Raw genomic sequence first — 21,355 nt, forward strand, 5'->3', positions numbered from 1 at the left:
GTAAATGGCAAGTGTCCCATGGAGCAACCAAAAGTATCTACCAATTTTTTTAGTTTTTCCTCTGAGACATTAACAGGGATCGGGCATGACTTAGAATAATTGACCCTCAAACCTGTTGCTTGCGCAAAAATTTCCAACACCTCTTTCAGAGCAGTTAACTGAATTGGACAAGCCTGGAGAATTAAGAGTGTTTCGTCGGCATATTGCACAATAGGGAAGTCTGTGTTAGGAATGTTCAGAGGCGCCACTAATTGTCCTTCCTGGAAGAGACCATTGACCATGGCCTGTAGAAGCTCAGAAACCCCAACAAATAAGAGAGGGGAAAGTGGATCACCTTGTCGAACCCCTGTGCGACAGTTGAATTTCTTGCCTGGTACCCCATTGAGCAGAATTTCCGGGGTTCCACTTGACATAAGCATTTTTAACCACATAATCCATCTCTGATCACAGCCAAACGCAGAGAAGAACTTTAGGATAGCTTCATGTTCTACATTATTGAAAGCTTTTGCAAAATCTAGTTTTAGGATCACTGTTTCCTCCCTCCCCTGTTTGCATTGGTGTATATATTCATATGCCCATCCGACACAATCCTGGATATTCCTCGAATGCAAGAAGCCATGTTGATTAACATGAACCAACTGTAGGATTTTTTCTTGGAGTCTATTGGCCAAGATTTTGGTGATTAATTTGAGACAAATGTTAAGTAAGGAGATTGGTCTAAAGTCATTAGGTCCCTCAGGTGATAAAATTTTGGGGATCAATGTGATGAAAGAATCATTGATGCTTTGTAAATTAGCAGTGCCAGCCCAAAATTCATCACAAAGCCAATAAAAATCATATTTAATGATTGGCCAACACACCTTAAGAAAATGACCAGAGAACCCATCAGGGCCAGGTGATTTGTCAGAGGGCATATGAGCAACCACATTATCAATCTCTTCAGTAGAAAAGGGCTTAGAAAGTTCCTCTAGACCAGCAAATGGAGAGAAAAATTGACAGAAATCAAAGTCCTCCAAGATAGGAACATATACACCCAATCTTTCCTTGTACACATGCCATAAGAGTCCTGCCTTTTCTTGATGATCAACAGCCACAGAGCCATCTGCTCTAGTTAGGGAGGCAATTGAATTTTTTCGATATCTGATAGTCGCCATGGAATGAAAGAAGGAGGTGTTTTCATCACCAAGCTTAGCCCAACGTGCCGTGTACCTTTTCTTCCAATATTCCTGTTTACAAGTGAGGAGATGTTGCAATTTCTGTTTGACAATATTACGAAAAATCCATTCTGTAATATGTAACAACCTCTGTTCCTCATAGGAATCCAACTGTAAGATAACAAAGTTGCAGTTTTTGATCAGAGAGTCTAGAACCTGGAAACTAGAGCTCCATTTTCTCAACCCCTTTCTCAAAAGTTTGAATTTAGCAGATAGACATTTTGCACTATCCCCTGGACAGTTAATGTCCCAGATATTTCTTACCATATCAATGGATCCAGGCAACCTAGTCCAGTATGTTTCGAATCGGAACACCTTTGCTTTAGGAATGGAGGACCCAATGGATATAACACAAGGTGTATGATCTGATGTAGGTCTAGAGAGAGGTTTAACCATAGTGTTAGGAAATTTGAGAGTCCATGTAGTAGAGGTAAAAAACCAATCTAATTGAACCAGGAGAGGGTCTGCTTGCATGTTGCTCCAGGTAAACGATCTTCCCTTGATAGGCAGTTCTATGAGACCCAAATAACTAATTATCTCATTAAAAGTAGCAATATCAGCCATATTTGCTCCCTCACGATTGCGATTCTCCACAAAACGATAGAAATTGAAATCACCAAGAATGAACCATAGGGAATAATCAGCAATATCAAGAGAAAACAGCCAGGCAACAAAATTTGCTCTAGCCACTCCTTCACAAGGCCCATAGACATTAACTAAATTAAACACATCAGCAGATAATTGTGAGGTAAAGTTCACAACGATTCCAAAGCTTTCTTCCATGAGTACCTGACCCACAAACATGCTACCCACCCAAAGGATTAGGAGCCCTCCCGATGCTCCCTCCGAGGGCACAAACACAAATTGATCAAAGCATTTGGGGGAAAATTTTCTAATAAAGCTTGGATCAAAATCTTCCTTTTTAGTTTCATGTAAGCAGACTATTGAAGCATTACTTTCTTCCAATTTGTTACGCAACAAAGGCCATTTTGCAGAATCATTAATACCACGAACATTCCAGCTTAAGACAAACCACAAGCTATTACTATTAAAAGTTCCACGATTCATACTGAAGTTCATATAAAACATAAGCCCCAGCGGGGACGACTAGTGCCATAAGCACAACCAAGCCACGGTTCATAAACACAAAACGAGAATGAAAGCATAAACAGATCATATAAGAAGCCATCAGCACGATCACTTCTTCTCCTGCATGAGACGCTCGACTGTGAGCTCAGCGGGGTCGATCTGGCAGTCCTCAATGCCGATGCGTTGCATCTCTTCAATTTGCAGAACTTCTGGAGCGATGGCCTTGTCAGTTTTACGCGGGCGGCGAGTGTCTGCTAGAACCTGATGACAGTATCCCTCCTTGTTATTGCGAGTGCAATACCTAACCGAAGATTTTACCTTGGGTGCATCTTGGGTCTTCCTTGGCCTGCCAGGACGCCTTGGCCCAACAGCAAGCCCAGCAAGGGTGTCAGGTGGCTGGCCCTCAGCCCAGAGAGTGTTTGAAACACCTTGATCAAGATCAATAGGCGCCCAACACAGCTGACCCTCATCACCCAGATACATATACTTGAAGGCGTCAGACCAGGTACCTGCAGCTGGCTTGAGCAGATTATTCAGAGCAAGAGCAGCAGCTTTATCAAGGCAAGAAACACCAAACTCAAGCTTGAACACAGCAGCTTCAAAGAAAATATCCCTCTTCAAAGGAAACGACAGAACTCTCCACTAACTGCTCCTCAACCAGGACTAGCGATGGCTCAGCTTCCACAGGTCCTGCTCTAGTTCTTGAAGGGGACTTAAGAATTATGATCCATGAAGAAAGGGTAACTGGCTTCGTCGGATATAGGTGATTTCATGTCACTATCTTCCTAGTATAACACGTAGATCAAACACATACTCACACAACCTCTGCTAAATACCGGAGTTGTTTTTAAACAGAAGGCTAGACGAGCCCGACTTTGAATTAACAAAGCCATCAACCGGCCAGACTTACAACGATACAACGAAATAACCGAAGGAAAGAAAGAGAAACAAAACTAGGGTTACCAGCTAACGATACAAGCACAAGCGATGCAAAGCTATAGCCTAAACCAAGATACAAGGGCGACCGAGACTACAGCTAAACATCGGCAGCTCGGCTGGAACCTCAAGCAACGATCCGCCACTCCATGGAGCCGCACCAAACTGAATCGGCACAAGGCCGCCTTGCAGAGGACCACCATCACCGAGGGAGCTGGCTAATGGCGCAAGTGAGCATACGAGCCTCCAGAGTTCAAAGGGGGAAGAACTTCACGACAACGCCTCTAGGAAGGGGAACGGCGCTCATGAGCGTCACCGTTGTCGGCACAGGGGATCCGTGCAATGCTTTCCCGAAAGTCTTAACCCCACCCCAAGGAAAGCCAAAGGCTTTGCACCTGCCATCAGGACAGCCACCGGTTGTTTAGAACCACCGTTGTCCCCCGGTGCCACGACTCACTCTCCGACAACCACCCTAGGCACGAGAGAGGCCGCGCAAACCGGAGGTACACCATCTATATGAAGCCAGTTACACCAAGACGCAGGGCATCGACTAGAGGTATTCCGAGGAGGACATCGGAGAGAACGCAAGTCAGCAAGGCCGTAGACAATGCCCCAGGGGAGGCAACCAGTGGCAAGACGTGTATCATGGCCACCCTCCAACAAGGTGAACGATATCCAAAGACGTCGCCATGGCCAGCAATGGCCGTAGCCTTGCGGTGCTTTCGCGGACACACCGTCGCGCACGCTAGCGTCTCTGCAGGCCAAATCTCGCGGACCAACCAGTCATTCAGGCGCAACTCCGGAACGCGTCGTTCCCACGAGCGTCACGACTGGCCGGGGAATCAAGCAACTTGTGGCGACGAGAATCGCCGCCACTCCGATGAAGCGCCACCCACACAGCCATCGAACCTAGATTCTGTCAAGCAGAGCAAACCCGAGAGAACCATGCAAGATGTCCATGCCCCTGCCAATGGACATATCTGCAGCTTGTAGAGGGCTTCGGGCCTCGCCGGTCGCCGAAGCTGCCCCAGCGCCGGCCACCAGCACAGCTAGCCAAGGAGGAGACCGCACCCAGCAGCTCCAGCCGCATCTGGCCCTCCAACCCGCGAAGTCCCAGATGGGGCCCAGACCTAGGCCCAGATCTGGGCCCGCTGCTGCCACCCCTGGCCACGGCCGCCCCGACGTCAAGGTCGCGCCAGCACCGGTGGTTGGGACGCCGTGCCGCGCCGCCACCAAGCCGGGATCCGGTGGCACGCCCTGCGCCGGCCGGAGGGGGAGGGGTGCCGACGCCATTGCAGGCCACCCCGCAAGGCCCGCAGCAGCTTGCGCAGAGAAGAGCCACCGCCGCCGGCACCGCGCGGGCTTTGCCCGGCGGCTTGCGCCGGCGGCAGCAGCAGGGAGGGGCGGGGGAGGAGGGCTGAGTCGGGGAGGAGGAGGGGTCGCCCCTGTCACCACGGGGGCGACGCGGAGCGACTACGGGGGAGGGCGTTCCCAGAAACACCAAAATCGCCAAAAAGAATACCGGAGTTGTGGAGCTTGGAGATCAAGGAAGTCATCCTAGATACATTGCCTGATATAGGTGATTACACAATGTGTTCTCTTCTAGCATTCAGGACTGCTCTAGTTCTTGAAGGGGACTTAAGAATTATGATCCATGAAGAAAGGGTAACTGGCTTCGTCGAATATAGGTGATTACACGTCACTATCTTCCTAGTATAACACGTAGATCAAACACATACTCACACAACCTCTGCTAAATACCGGAGTTGTGGAGCTTGGAGATCAAGGAAGTCATCCTAGATACATTGCCTGATATTGGTGAGTCTTGATCATAAACAAAATAATACGTAGAAACATATAGATGTGAATGGCTATATATGCAGGATGGTGGAATGAGAAGTGAATAAAATTGTATTGTCGTAGTGTTTATTGGTAACACGGCAAGGTCAATGCTTAAATTATTCCTCTTTCAATAATACAAACCATAATGCAAGAAGGGGAGCTCGGCTTATCTTTCCATATGAAAATCCTCGCCAAGTGCTAGAAATAGATGCTAATAATATGATTCTCACTCGTAAACTTGAGAAGAAACACGTGTTCATGGACCCATGAAACCTGTAAGTAGAATGACTTCGCGGAAGTGTCTAGAGGATGCTCATCTCTATCGATGGCCTATCTGATCTTCCTTCCCAAAAATAGAAACGATAGTGCAAGAACAAGAAACTCAGCTGAGCTGCCCATACGAAAATCCTCTCCATGTGCAAAAATAGAAGCTAATAATATGTTTGCCACTTGAAAAATTGAGAAGAATCACGTGTTCATGGACCCATGAAATCTTTAATTAGAATGACTTCTCATCAAAGTGTCCAGATGATGCTCATCTCTATTGACGGGCCTATCTGGTCAATTATGGCCGCCCAATCTTTTACTGCAAATAGTAAGGTGCTGGTAGTACTCACAGAACATATATTGATAAAAAAAATACTTACACAAACATAAATGAAACCTATGCTTCCTTCCCCTTAGTCGAATGTGAACATTATCGTCCTTTTAAAAAAGATGGCAGTATAAGTCCGTTTTTCTCGAAAAGGCGAACGGAAACCCAGCCTCTCCATCAAGTGATGCATACAACCTTTATTATTTAAAATGCAAAATACCGGAGGTCAAACAAATTTGACCTCAAAAAGATTGCGTGGAAGTACTTGGATGCTCAATTACTATTTTGGTAAGTTTTCTGGTTATTTTGGTTTGTTCCTTGACGATTTTTATCATCCACTAGATTATTTTTGACATATCTTCATAATCCTTTCATTTTTTCCGAAGTGAGTCCTCCTTTTTTCGGACGGTAATTTAGACCGCCTTCGTTATACGATGCTTAAAACATCCACCGACTACTCTCTTTTTATATGAACTGGTACAATAAAAGGCTAGTACTTCTCCAGTGAGAAGGTAGTCCATCGAGTGAATTTGTTTGCATGCTACTAAAATGCTGGTTTTATTGTCGTTGATTTTCATGAGTGGAACCGTACCACGGGTACTGTGTTAATATAGGCCAGGAAGAGCCCCTGACGTGGCAGTACAGGACACGTATAGGAATTGGTGTACTACACCATATTCCTATACGTGTTACATCTAATAGTCCCCCTTAATCTCAGCCTGTAGAAAGGTTGAGATACGCTTGAACTCATCTAGCATCTTGACACGTAAGGCCATGGTGAATCGATCTCAACTCATTCCCTAATAAAATGAAAATCGATCTCAATATGCTTGGTGCAAGCATGAAACCCATGATTTACTGACAAATAAGTAGCACCTAAATTGTCACACCAGAAACTTGGTTTTTTCCTTCGGTTTTACTCCAAGTTCTAAGAGAAGAGCTTTAACCCACATGAGCTCTGTCGTGGCATTAGCTAATGCCTTAATTTCAGACTCAGTACTGGACCGAGACGCTGTAGCCTGACGCCTATCATCAAGAGATCATGCCCAATCTGCATCTGAAAAAGCAATTTTAAAAGTGGATGAGGATTTGGTGAATGTGATGCCAAGTTTCAGAGTATCCTTCACATATCTAAAAATACGTTTTGTAGATGTCCAATGTTCTGTATTTGGAGTATGAAGATACTGAAAAACCTTGTTTACAGAGAATGCCAAATCTGGGCGACTGGGCATGTGAGAGTCAAATACCGTAAAGTTCCAACAATGCTTCTATACTGAGTAGTGTCATCAGGGCCAACAAGAGTACCATCTGTGAGAGACAACTGCTCTGTTGATGACAGAGGTGTGGGAGCAGACTTGCAGCTGCCCATACCAACTCTGTCAAATATATATGTAGCATATATTTCCTGAGTCAAGAGAAAGCCATTGTGCACCTTTTTTACTTCCATGCCAAGAAAATAGTGAAGGTCACCTAGATCGTTGATTGAATTTTTTTAATTGAGATCTTGAAGAAGGGCAGAAATAGCCTGACCAGATGAGCTTGTAACTATGAGATCATCAACATAAACCAGAACAAACATAGTGATACCTGACTTATCAAAAAGAAACAGTGAAGTATCAGCCTTTGATGGTGAGAACCCAAGATCACACAACTTGGAACTCATAAAGGGCTTTATCAAGTCTGTAAATATAGCGCGGAAAGTGGGATCCTCAAAACATGGTGGCTGTTTCATATAAACTTCCTCTTCCATAACACCATGAAGAAACACGTTCTTGACATCTAGCTGCCAGAGACTCCATCCTCGAGAAACAAACAGAGCCAGAACAGTTCTGATAGTAGCGATTTTCACCACCGGACTAAAGGTATCTTCATAATCAATTCAATACCTTTGTTTGAAACCCTTTGCAACTAGTTTTGCTTTATATCTATGAACAGAGCCATCTGCTTTCCTCTTGATACGATATACAGATTTGCAATCAATTATATTTGTGTTGATGTTCGGAGGAAAAAGATGCCAAGTATTGTTCTCAAGCAATGCCTTGTACTCCTCCTCCATTGCTTGATGCCAATGAGAATTACCAAGAGCCTCGGAAAGTTTGGTTGGTTCCCCTATAGAAGAGAACATACCCATAGCGGACTGTACCATCAGTATAATGGTTTGGGTGGCGTATACCTTTCTAAAGCCTGGTGCGGACACTAGGAGGAGAAGTATCGAGTTCTATGTTCGGAGGAGGCAAAGAAGGGGCATCATTTTCATCACCGGTTTTTGCAACAGATTCGGCCTCACTAGCGCTTGCCACTGAGGATGGCCATGGTGGCGTGTCGATGGAGGGGTGGCCGTGTCGGGCATAGGGGAGGCAGGCGGGTCCCTTGTGGGGGGCAGGCAACGCGGGTTCGCGCGCTGGCGCACAAGCGCCCAGCGGGGGGCTAACATATGGCGAGCCAGGAGCGGGCGCGGAGCGCGACGTGGGAGAGCACGACATCCCGACACGTAGAGAAGCGCGGCCAGGATCCTCCTCGGGATCAGAGAGTGACACATCAGAAGAATGTTCTGCCTCGATTTCAGTATCCGTTTCGGCATTTTCCGGTGGATTTTAAGCATGCGATTGGAACCTGTTTTCTGCATTGTTTTGAACCAAATTTTCTTCTGCAATTTTTGCAACTTGAAACACATCAGTAACTGGAACAACAGTAGGCATATGATCACCAATAATATGTGCACCCTTAGGAGAATTATTTGATGGAAGAAGTAGAATTTGATGTTTAAGAAGGGCACCGACATTAGGATGAAGAGATGCAAAAAAGTGAAGACATTCTCATCAAACACAATATCACGAGATATATAGATACATCATGTAGATACATCGAGACATTTAACACCCTTATGGTGGGGACTATACCCAAGAAAAACACATCGTGTAGAACAGAAGGCAAGTTTTCTTTTGCTATAGGGACGAAGATTGGGCCAACATGCACAACCAAATGTTCTAAGAGCATCATAAGTTGGTGTGATATTAAGAAGTCGTTCTGTGGGAGTGGAAAAATCAAGGACCTTGCTAGTAAGCAAATTTATAAGAAAATTTGCTGGAAGAAAGGCTTGATCCCAAAATTTTAGAGGCATAGAGAGGCATTGGCTAGTAATGCAAGACAAACTTGAACTATATGACCATGTTTTCTTTCAGCTGACCCTTTTTTTATAAGAATGGGGAAATGAAGCATGATTTGTGAGGCCAACATTTTGGGAAAAACTATTGAGCTTTTCATACCCCCCCCAATCGGTTTTCATAGTAATAATTTTCCTATCAAACTTGTGTTCAACGTACTATTGATAATGAAGAAAAGCTTGATAAACATCAGAATGCTTTTAAGCAAATAAATCCATGTGAACTGGCTAAAATTATCAATAAAGCTTACATAGTATGCATGTTTTCCAACAGAAAGAGGAACATGACCTCTTACATCAGATAAAACTTGCTCCAAAGGAACATTAGAGACACTGGTGGATACATGGTATGAAAACTGATGGGTCTTGGCTAACTGACAAGAGTCTCAAATATAGGCAGTACTTTCTGGAGTATAAGATATTTTATTTATTCTAAGAACTTGTTGGACGACAAACAAAGAAGGATGGACTCAGCGGCGATGCCATTAGAGGATGACGATTTTATTGTGATGAAGGCATGCTTGGCGGTCTCATGAAACATGAGCACTAAGGGATAGAGACCACCAATGCAGGGGCCTCTAAACAGAACTCTTCGGGTCTTTAGGTCCTTGATTAAAAAGAAGAAATGATGGAATTCAATAAAGATGTGATTACCAAGTGGAAATCAGTGAACATACATAAGATTTTTAGATGCACTAGGAACATGCAGAATATTTTGTAGATCAAAGGAACCATGAATGGTAAGCAATATTGAATGACTAATATGACTAATGTTCATACCTGTGCTCGGACACGGTCGTTCCTGGTGTACTTGTGATGGGTACAGAGCTTGTTCAGCTCACTAGTGATGTGGTCTGTGGAACCTTTATCAGACTACCAGTTGGTGTCGATGCCATAGGAAGAAGCAACGTGAGCACCTTTTTCACCACGACCACCATCATCATTCTTGTCATCAGAGTAACGCCACCAGCAGTCACTCGCAGGTTGGCCATGGATTTTGCATATCTGGCATTCGGTGTTAATGTAGGGCGTAGGAGCATGGTCGTGGCGGTGTCCATCACCATCATGGCGGTAGCGATCACCTCCATCGCAGCGGTCATCACGCCGCCGATCATCACGTCGATCATTGTGGTGATCATGGTGCTCATCACTGCGCCAGTTGCCGCAATCATCATCGCGGTGGTCGCGGTAGCCACCATAACCGCCGCACGGAGGAGACCGTCCACGTGGTGGAGAGCGTGCGCGCGGAGGGGTGGTGCGACCGCGCGGACGGGTGTCGCGCTTCGCGATGTTGCCCGAATAAGCGAAGGAGTCGGATGGCTCCTCCACACCATTGCGCATGTCGTAGGCGTACAGCTGATCATACAGATCATCGAGGGAGGTGCCCGGGTTGCCATTGACGGAGGTGATGAGAGAGTTGTAGTGGTTCTTGTCGAGGCCGTGCAGGATATGGATGACGATCTCGTCATCTTCAATGGGTTTGCCGAGGGCCACCAACTCCGAGGCGAACCCCTTCATCTTGGTGAAGCAAACATCTACATACATGGTCATTTTCTTGGTTTCATGGATCTTCCCCGAAGGTGTTGTACCTTGGACCTTGAAGCAGAGGCGAACATGGCGGTGATACCCGCCTATGCATCGGCGGTGGAGTCCATGCCGAGGACGTGAGAGAGGATATCCGGCGAAAGCGAGTTCAATAGGAACCGAAGGACCTGTTGATCTCGTGCCATCCATGCAGCGTAGGCGGGGTTGGGCGTCAGGATCTTCTTCTTGTCTATGTCTTCGGACTCCACGATCTTGGGCAGCGCGCGGTCAGTGCTATCGAGAAGGCCCATCACATGAGCTCCGTGGAAGGCGGGGAACACGAGGGCCTTCCACAGAAGGAAGTTGGACCTTGTGAGGTGTTGCGCCAGAGGCGTACCAAGGACAACGACCAGGGCAGCGGTCGATGTTGAGGAACTCATGTGGTGATCTAAGGTTTTGGGTGTGGGGGGCTTTGGACAGCAACGGCGGCAGCGATCTTGTGGGGTTTTGGTTGTAAGGGTTGTAGGCAGCGGTGGCTAGGATAGCAGCGGCAGCGGCGGGTTTTGTGTTGTGTAGGTTGTGGTGATCCTGCATACCACTGCATGTTGTAGTATGCCAGTCGTTGACATAACATGTGCGAAATACCAATCCGCAAATATTACATCCCTCAAAGTAGTACAACAGAAGCATAGCTGGTCTTTATTTCACTCGCTTAATATTGCAAGCCATATATGTACATCATACTGGAGCTCCTTCTGGGTCCATAGAGGATAACTCAAAGGTTCTAGGTGAACCCTACTTGACTTATACATTATAGATCTAAGAAGGCTTAACACCATTTCTACTCATGCAGCTAAATACTATAGAGTTCGTGCTGCCCGACTACTACTACTACTCGAATTACTCAAGTGTTGTCTTCTTCTAGAACCTCCCCGGTTCAGTACACGATAAGGTAGTCTACCCCCTCTACTCCTCCAGAGAGGTCTGGTTCTTCATAGAATATCCCATCTGCTCCGTCTGGTCCTTCAATGGCCTCCTCCAGGTGGTTCAGACAATCTAAGCATGGGGTTATAACAGGTATGAGTACGAGCGTACTCAACAAGTTCATTATACGAAAGAGGTGTTTTATGCACTAGCTACGGCATTAGACCAGAAAGTCAAATGCCAATGCAGGTTTTTATAAGCATTTCTTTAAAAGGATGCGTTTATTCCGAAGAGCTATTTCCATCAGCCTTCACCGGGTGTCTAGAACTTCATGGAGTTCCTTTCCGGTCGCGTTCGTAGTTCCAAAACCCGGAACAGGGAGTGACAGGTCACGATTCATTACACTCTGCAGAGGGGTGTTGCTTTACCCATAAGAGATCTTAACCTTGGTGCCAACTGGGCAGCTTTCCCGTCCACACTTCCGTGGTGTGAGGTACGGTATAAGGTCCTAGCCAATCATTGCGTTTCTCCGCGACCCCGCACACCCACCCTTTGTTGCAGTTCTGACCTTGGGTCCTCGCCGGTCAGCATATCCATTGGATATCATCTGACCTCGACTACTATCGGGTATCATGACCTCGATACCTTCACCGGTCTGCTGCAACCCATCATAGACCGCATTACCGTGGGGACTTAAAGGTTCCCCGCCCCTCTGGTTGTTCTCGCAAGACACAACTGCTACGGTAAGCGCATCCGTTGATGTACGAGAGGAAGAAACACAACTGACTACTCCGTCCCACTCCAGATCTTATGGTTAACATGGGTCTTACGGCACAAGAATCACTAGACGATATTTGTTGTTAATCCTAGATGGATATAAACCCATTGCAATGGAACCTCTGTAGGATAACGTAGCATAGAAAACAAAAAATTTCCTACCGCGAACACGAAATCCAAGCCAAGATGCAATCTAGAAGACGGTAGCAACGAGGGGATTGTCGAGTCTCACCCTTGAAGAGATTCCAAAGCCTACAAGATGAGGCTCTTGTTGCTGCGGTAGACGTTTACTTGCCGCTTGCAAAAGCGCGTAGAAGATCTTGATCACGGCGCCACGAACGGGCAGCACCTCCGTACTCGGTCACACGTTCGGTTGTTGATGAAGACGACGTCCACCTCCCCGTTCCAGCGGGCAGCGGAAGTAGTAGTTCCTCTTGAATCCGACAGCACGACGGCGTGGTGTCGGTGGTGGTGGAGAATCCCGGCGTAGCTTCGCTAAGCGTGCGGGGAAGAAGGAGGAGTGGGGCGGCTAGGGTTTGGGGAGAGGGGGTCGCCGGCCTCCAAGGGGTGCGGCCAAGGTGGTGGCTTTGGTGTGGCCGGCCCCCTCCCCTATGCCCCTCATTATATAGGTGGAACCCCAAGTGTTGGACTACAAGTCTTCGAATAAGACCCGAACCCAAAACCTTCCATGTTGTAGGGAAACCTACTCAAGGTGGGACTCCCACTTATGGCATACATGATAGAGCCTACTGCCGAGGCATAGGGGATCTGACTCATCCTTTCTCTTTCTTCTGCCGTAGCCGGACCTTGAGTCTTACTCAAGACCTTGCTTGGTAACATAGGTAAGAATCCTTTCTTACTTTCGTCCATTCTAAACTTCTTTAGAATCTTGTCCAGATATGTACTCTGTGATAGCCCTATTAGATGTCTTGATCTATCTCTATAAATCTTGATGCCTAATATATATGATGCTTCACCAAGGTCTTTCATTGAAAAACTATTATTCAAATAACCCTTAACACTGCTTAATAGTTCTATATCATTCCCAATCAATAATATGTCATCTACATATAATATCAGGAATGCTACAGAGCTCCCACTCACTTTCTTGTAAATACAGGCCTCTCCATGACACTGTATAAACCCGAAGTCTTTGATCACCTTATCAAAACGTCGGTTCCAACTTCTCGATGCTTGCTTCAGTCCATAGATTGAACGCTGAAGTTTGCATACTTTGTCAGCATTTTTAGGATCGACAAAATCTTTGGGTTGTACCATATACAACTCTTCCTCAATGTCTCCATTAAGGAACACCGTTTTGACATCCATCTGCCAAATCTCATAATCGAAAAATGCAGCTATTGCTAACAAAATCCTCACAGATTTTAGCTTCGCTACAGGTGAGAAAGTCTCATCGTAGTCAACACCTTGAATTTGTCGGAAACCCTTTGCGACAAGTCGAGCTTATAGACGATAATATTACCATCAGCATCTGTTTTTCTCTTGAAGATCCATTTATTCTCGACAGCCTTTCGGCTATCAGGTAAGTCTACCAAAGTCCATACTTTGTTATCATACATGGATCCCATTTCGGATTTCATGGCTTCTTGCCATTTGTTGGAATCTGGGCTCATCATCGCTTCTTCATACGTCGCAGGGTCTTCATCATTGTTATCCACAATCATGACATTTAGACAAGGATCATACCAATCAGGAGTGGCACATTCCCTTGTCGATCTGCGAGGTTCAGTAGTTGTCTCATTTGAAGTTTCATGATCATTATAATTAGCTTCCTCTGTTGCCGGTGTAGGCGGCACATGAACATCTTCCGGTACTGCGCTACTCTGATCAACGAGCAGAGATTCTTCAATCTCATCGAGTTCTACTTTTCTTCCAGTCACTTCTTTAGTGAGAAATTCTTTCTCAAGAAAGGTTCCGTTCTTAGCAACAAAGATCTTGCCTTCGGATCTGTGATAGAAAGTGTACCCTATAGTTTCCTTAGGGTATCCTATGAAGACGCATTTCTCCGCTTTGGGTTCTAGCTTGTCCGGTTGTAACTTTTTTACATAGGCTTCGCAACCCCAAACTTTCAGGAACGACAACTTAGGTTTCTTATTAAACCATAATTCATACGGTGTCGTTTCAACGGATTTTGATGGTGCTCTATTTAAAGTGAATGCAGCTGTCTCTAATGCAAAACTCCAAAATGATAACGGCAAATCAGTAAGAGACATCATAGAACGAACCATATCTAAGAGAGTTCGATTACGACGTTCGGACACACCGTTTCGTTGTGGTGTTCCCGGCGGTGTCAATTGTGAAAGTATTCCGCATTTCTTTAAATGCATGCCAAACTCATAACTCAGATATTCACCTCCGCGATCAGATCGTAGAAATTTAATCTTCTTGTTACGTTGATTTTCTACTTCACTTTGGAATTCCTTAAACTTCTCAAAAGTTTCGGATTTATGTTTCATGAAATAGATATACCCATATCTACTCAGATCATCTGTGAAGGTTAGAACATAACGATAACCACCGCGCGATGCTACACTCATTGGTCCGCATACATCGGTATGTATGATTTCCAATAAGTCAGTAGCTCGCTCCATAATACCAGAAAATGGAGTCTTAGTCATTTTTCCCATCAGACATGCTTCGCATCTATCAAGTGACTCAAAGTCAAGTGATTCAAGTAATCCATCGGTATGGAGTTTCTTCATGCGTTTCACTCCAATATGACCAAGGCAGCAAGTGCCACATATAAGTAGAATTATCATTCAATTTAATTCGTTTAGCATCAATGTTATGTATATGTGTATCACTACTATCGAGATCTAACAGAAATAAGCCATTCTTTTCAGGTGCTCGACCATAAAAGATATTATTCATAAAAATAGAACAACCATTATTCTCAGACTTGAATGAATAACCGTCTTGCATTAAACAAGATCCAGATATAATGTTCATGCTCAACGCGGGTACAAAATAACAATTATTGAGGCTTAAAACTAATCCCGAAGGTAGATGTAGAGGAAGTGTGCCGACAGCGATCACATCGACTTTGGATCCATTTCCAACGCGCATGGTCACTTCATCCTTTAGTAGTCTTCGTTTATTCTTTAGTTCCTGTTTCGAGTTACAAATATGAGCAACCGAACCAGTATCAAATACCCAGGTACTAGTACGAGAACCAGTAAGAAAAAACATCTATAACATGTATATCAGATATACCTTCTTTCTTCTTCTTGACAAGGCCGCTCTTCAGATCTGCCAAATACTTGGAGCAATTACGATTCTAGTGTCCCTTCTCCTTGCAGTAATAACACTCAGCATCAGGCTTCGGGCCAGTCTTAGGTTTCACAGGAGGTGTGGCAGCTTTCTTGCCACCCTTCTTGAATTTTCCCTTAGACTTGCCCTGTTTCTTGAAACTGGTGGTCTTGTTGACCATCAACACTTGGTGCTCTTTCTTGATCTCAATCTCAGCAGATTTCAGCATGGAGAAGAGTTCAAGTAACTCTTTGTTCATGTTCTGCATATTGTAGTTCATCACAAAGTTCTTGTAACTAGGTGGCAGTGATTGAAGGACACGATTAATCCCCAGTCGGTTAGGAATCACTATTCCCAAATCACTAAGTTTCTTCGCATGCCCGGTCATGGCGAGCATGTGCTCACTAACGGAGCTGCCTTCTTCCATCATGCAACTGAAGAAGTGTTTCGATGCTTCATAGCATTCCACGGCCGCATGAGTTTCAAAGATAGTCTTCAACTCATTGATTAACTCATGTGGATCGTGGTGCTCAAAACGTTTTTGAAGATCGGCTTCCAGACTGCATAGGATGGCACACTGAACTTGAGAGTACCGAGTTTTCCGAGTCGCGTAAACATTCTTTACTTCATCGGTTTCAGTTTCTGCAGGAGGGTCACCTAGCGGTGCATCAAGCACATATTGCAGATTTCCGCCATTGAGAAAAATCCTCACATGACGGAACCAGTCGGTGAAGTTGCTACCGTTGCTCTTAAGCTTTTCTTTCTCTAGGAACTGGTTAAAATTGATTGAGGACGCCATATCTACAACATATTTGCAATAGTTTAGACTAATGTTTATGACAAATTGAGTTCAAATTTTAATTCAACATAATTAAAAACTAGGTGAACTCCCACTCAAAACAATATCCCTCGCATTGTCTTAGTGATCACACGAACCAAATCCACCACACCAAGTCCGATCATCACGAGACAAGATGTAACTTCAATGGCGAACACTCAAAGTGTTCATCATATCAATCATATGATTCATGCTCTACCTTTCGGTATCACGTGTTCCGAGACCATGTCTGTACATGCTAGGCTCGTCAAGGCCACCTTAGTATCCGCATGTGCAAAACTGTCTTGCACCCGTTGTATGCACTTGTTGAATCTATCACATCCGATCATCACGAGATGCTTCGAAACGACAAGTCTTGGCAACGGTGCTACTAAGGTTGAACACTTTATTATCTTGATATTTTAGTGAGAGGGATCATCTTATAATGCTACCGTCGCAATCTAAGAAAAATAAGATGCATAAAAGGATTAACATCACATGCAGTTCATATGTGATATGATATGGCCCTTTTGTCTTTGCGCCTTTGATCTTCATCTCCAAAGCACGGACATGATCTCCATCATCAACGGGCATGATCTCCATCATCGTCGGCGAAGCACCAAGGTCAATGGCGCCGTCTTCATGATTGTCCTCCATGTAGCAACTATTACAACTACTTTGAAATACTACTCAACATGAAATTTAAAGACAACCATAAGGCTCCTGCCGGTTGCCACAATACAATAATGATCATCTCATACATAGTCATCATCACATTATGGCCATATCACATCACCAAACCCTGCAAAAACAAGTTAGACGTTCTCTAATTTGGTTTGCATATTTTACGTGGTTTAGGGTTTTCGAGTAAGATCCAATCTACCTACGAACATGAACCACAACGGTGATACTAGTGTTGTCAATAGAAGAGTAAATTGAATCTTCACTATAGTAGGAGAGACAGACACCCGCAAAGCCACTTATGCAATACAAGTTGCATGTCGAGCGTGGAGCAAATCTCATGAACGCGGTCATGTAAAGTTAGCCCGAGCCGCTTCATCCCACTATGCCACAAAGATGCAAAGTACTCAAACTAAAGATAACAAAAGCATAAATGCCCACAAAACCATTGTGTTCTACTCGTGCAACCATCTATGCATAGACACGGCTCTGATACCACTGTAGGATAACGTAGCATAGAAAACAAAAATTTTCCTACCGCGAACACGAAATCCAAGCCAAGATGCAATCTAGAAGACGGTAGCAACGAGGGGATTGTCGAGTCTCACCCTTGAAGAGATTCCAAAGCCTACAAGATGAGGCTCTTGTTGCTGCGGTAGACGTTCACTTGCCGCTTGCAAAAGCGCGTAGAAGATCTTGATCACGGCGCCACGAACGGGCAGCACCTCCGTACTCGGTCACACGTTCGGTTGTTGATGAAGACGACGTCCACCTCCCCGTTCCAGCGGGCAGCGGAAGTAGTAGCTCCTCTTGAATCCGACAACACGACGGCGTGGTGTCGGTGGTGGTGGAGAATCCCGGCGGAGCTTCGCTAAGCGTGCGGGGAAGAAGGAGGAGTGGAGCGGCTAGGATTTGGGGAGAGGGGGTGGCCGGCCTCCAAGGGGTGCGGCCAAGGTGGTGGCTTTGGTGTGGCCGGCCCCCTCCCCTATGCCCCTCATTATATAGGTGGAACCCCAAGTGTTGGACTACAAGTCTTCGAATAAGACCCGAACCCAAAACCTTCCATGTTGTAGGGAAACCTACTCAAGGTGGGACTCCCACCCAAGTGGGATTCCCACCCTACCATGTGGGGGGGTGGCCGGCCCCTATGGTGGAGTCCACTTGGGACTCCACCCCTCTAGGGTTGGCCGGCCATGGGTGGTGGAGTCCCTTCGGGACTCCGCCTTCCAAAGTGATTTTTCCGGACTTGTCTAGAACCTTCTAGAACCTTCCATAAATGCACTGGATCATTTTCAAACACATAAAATGACATCATATATATGAATCTTATTCTCCGGACCATTCCGGAACTCCTCGTGATGTCCGGGATCTCATCCGGGACATCGAACAAATATTCGAACTCCATTCCATATTCAAGTTCTACCATTTCAACATCCAAATTTAAGTGTGTCACCCTACGGTTCGCGAACTATGCGGACATGGTTGAGTACTCACTCCGACCAATAACCAATAGCAAGATCTGGAGATCCATAATGGCTCCCACATATTCAACGATGACTTAGTGATCGAATGAACCATTCACATACGATACCAATTCCCTTTGTCACACGATATTCTACTTGTCCGAGGTTTGATCATCGGTATCACTCTATACCTTGTTCAACCTCGTCTCCTGACAAGTACTCTTTACTCGTACCGTGGTATGTGGTCTCTTATGAACTTATTCATATACTTGCAAGACATTAGACGACATTCCACCGAGAGGGCCCAGAGTATATCTATCCGTCATCGGGATGGACAAATCCCACTGTTTATCCATATGCCTCAACTCATACTTTCCGGATACTTAATCCCACCTTTATAACCACCCATTTACGCAGTGGCGTTTGATGTAATCAAAGTACCTTTCCGGCATAAGTGATTTGTATGATCTCATGGTCATAAGGACTAGGTAACTATGTATTGAAAGCTTATAGCAAATAACTTAATGACGTGATCTTATGCTACGCTTAATTGGGTGTGTCCATTACATCATTCATATAATGATATAACCTTGTTTATTAATAACATCCAATGTTCATGATTATGAAACTAATCATCTATTAATCAACAAGCTAGTTAAGAGGCTTACTAGGGACTCTTTGTTGTTTACATATCACACATGTATCAATGTTTCGGTTAATACAATTATAGCATGGTATATAAACATTTATCATAAACATAAAGATATATAATAACCACATTTTATTATTGCCTCTTGGGCATATCTCCAACAACCTCCACCATACTCATACCATGGTTCCATCGCCCAGCACATAGTCATATTCATAGTTATGAATATAGCATTTTTGCTTTTCATGCAAGAGTGATAAGTATAGTACTTCGCAAGTAATTTGATAAAAAAATCAAATTGACATGAGCAAGTGATGAACTTGCTTGGTGACTGCAAGGTAGTGCAGTTAGATTGTTTGGACTGACCCTGGTCCTCTGTTTCTGAAAGATAGCATCATTTTCCGATAAGGGCAATGGTTAAAGATTCAAATATGTATGCTTTTGATTTTTTTAGGGTTGTTTCCCCCTTCCAGATGCTTAATTATTTAATGTTGGTGGTGGCGAATAAGCACAATTTATAATAATCCTTAAGAGTAAAAATAGTGTCTTGGAGTATTTCCAAGAATTAGTTAAGTCTAAGATAATTTATGGACTTATTTAATTGTTAAAAATATGAGATCTACTTTAATAGCTTTTATTAATACATTATTCTTTGGATAAATAATTATTAATTTTCACTTTGGTTCAAATATTCTAACCAATATTTTTTTATGATAGAGAATAACTTTTAAGGTGGTTTTCATATTTTATTCTATTTTTTTTAGAGTTATTCATGAGTTATGGATTTCTGTCAAAGTTTCTGTTTAAAAATAAAAAGTGAATTGACCATTTTTCCCCTAGGCCCACCTGTCAGGCGAACCCAGTGGGTTAGACTGGACCAGCCCAACCTGGTCCGGCCCGTTCGGCCTCACTCGCTCCCCTCTTCTCTCCCGCACGCCCGAACCCTAATCCTAGCTCCTCCCGCGTCTCTGCGTCGCCTCCGCCGTCGCCAACTCATTCCGGCCAGCTCCGGCCGTCTCTGCCCTCGCCATGTGGCGTGTTCGACGCGTCTTATGATGGTGCATCGACTCATCCGCGTCGATCTGATGGCCACGCCTCCTTCTGCTCGTCCTCGACCATCTCGTGGCGCCTAGGGTTACGGCCGCCACCATTTCTGCACACCGGTGTTGTCCAGGGGCTTGCCCTAGTGTTGTCCAGGGGCGTGTCAAGCCGTGCTGGGCGCTGCGGCGCTTGCCGTGGCATTGTCTGGCCTGGCTTGGCGCCGTCGTGGTCTAGTGCGTGCCGCCATGGCCGCGTCTGCGGTCTGCTTTGCCCAGGTATGCGGCCATCCCCTTCTCTCTCACATGTTCTGCTTCTTCTTCCTCCTCTGGATGCGCTGCTGATGACCCACAAGTATAGGGGATCGCAACAGTCTTCGCGGGAAGTAAAACCCAATTTATTGATTCGACACAAGGGGAGACAAAGAATACTTGAAAGCATTAACAGCGGAGTTGTCAATTCAGCTGCACCTGGAAATAGACTTGCTCGCAAGAGTTTATCAGTAGTAACAGTTTTATAGCGATGCGTAGTGAAATACTGAGCAGAGAGTAACAAACACAGCAGTAGTGATTATAGTAAACAGTAGGATTAAAATACTGTAGGCACAGGGATGGATGAACGGGCGTTGCATGGATGAGAGAAACTCATGTAATAATCAAGGCAGGGCATTTGCAGATAATAATAAAACGGTATCCCACTACAAGAAAAGTTGCCATGGCCGACGAAGTTGAAGTCGCGCCGTGGTTGCTGGTGACCATGGCTGACGATTTTTGGTCTCTCCGTTGTGCATGTCAAAACGTTTTTTTTCTCGTTTTTGAGGCCACCTAGCCCGACGAAAACGGCCAAAACGTGGCGTATGGTGGCCCGGGACGTGGTGCATCTCGAAATCTCGGGTTCGCTGGCCGAGTCAACGCAAATCCGCACCGCCGAGGGATGTAGGGCCCAGATGGCAGCCTCTCTGGCATTGTTTTTTTTCTCGATCGCGCCATCTCGTTCAACGCTCTCCGATCGAGCCGTTTACGATGTAGGATCATGGGTCCCGCATGTCATCCTCTATGAACCAAAATTCTTTCTATTCTTGGATTTTTTTTGACCCCCTGATTTCTGGCTACTTCCTTTTTCTTTTGATCCCTTGCCGCCTTGGAAACGTTGAGACCGCTGCTGCTAAATGGGACCCGCATGTCATCCTCTATGTGCAATCAACTTTCTTTTCTTGGAGTTTTTTTTGGCACCTCATATTTGGTCACTTGCCTTTTTCTTTCAATCCCCTGCCGCCTCTCAAACGGTGATACCGCTGCTGCTAAATGGGACCCGCATGTCATCCTCTATGTACTATAAAACTTTCTTTTCTTGAATTATTTTTGGCTCCTCAT

This window comes from Lolium perenne, chromosome 3 (assembly GCF_019359855.2).
Source record: "Lolium perenne isolate Kyuss_39 chromosome 3, Kyuss_2.0, whole genome shotgun sequence".
NCBI lineage: Eukaryota > Viridiplantae > Streptophyta > Magnoliopsida > Poales > Poaceae > Lolium > Lolium perenne.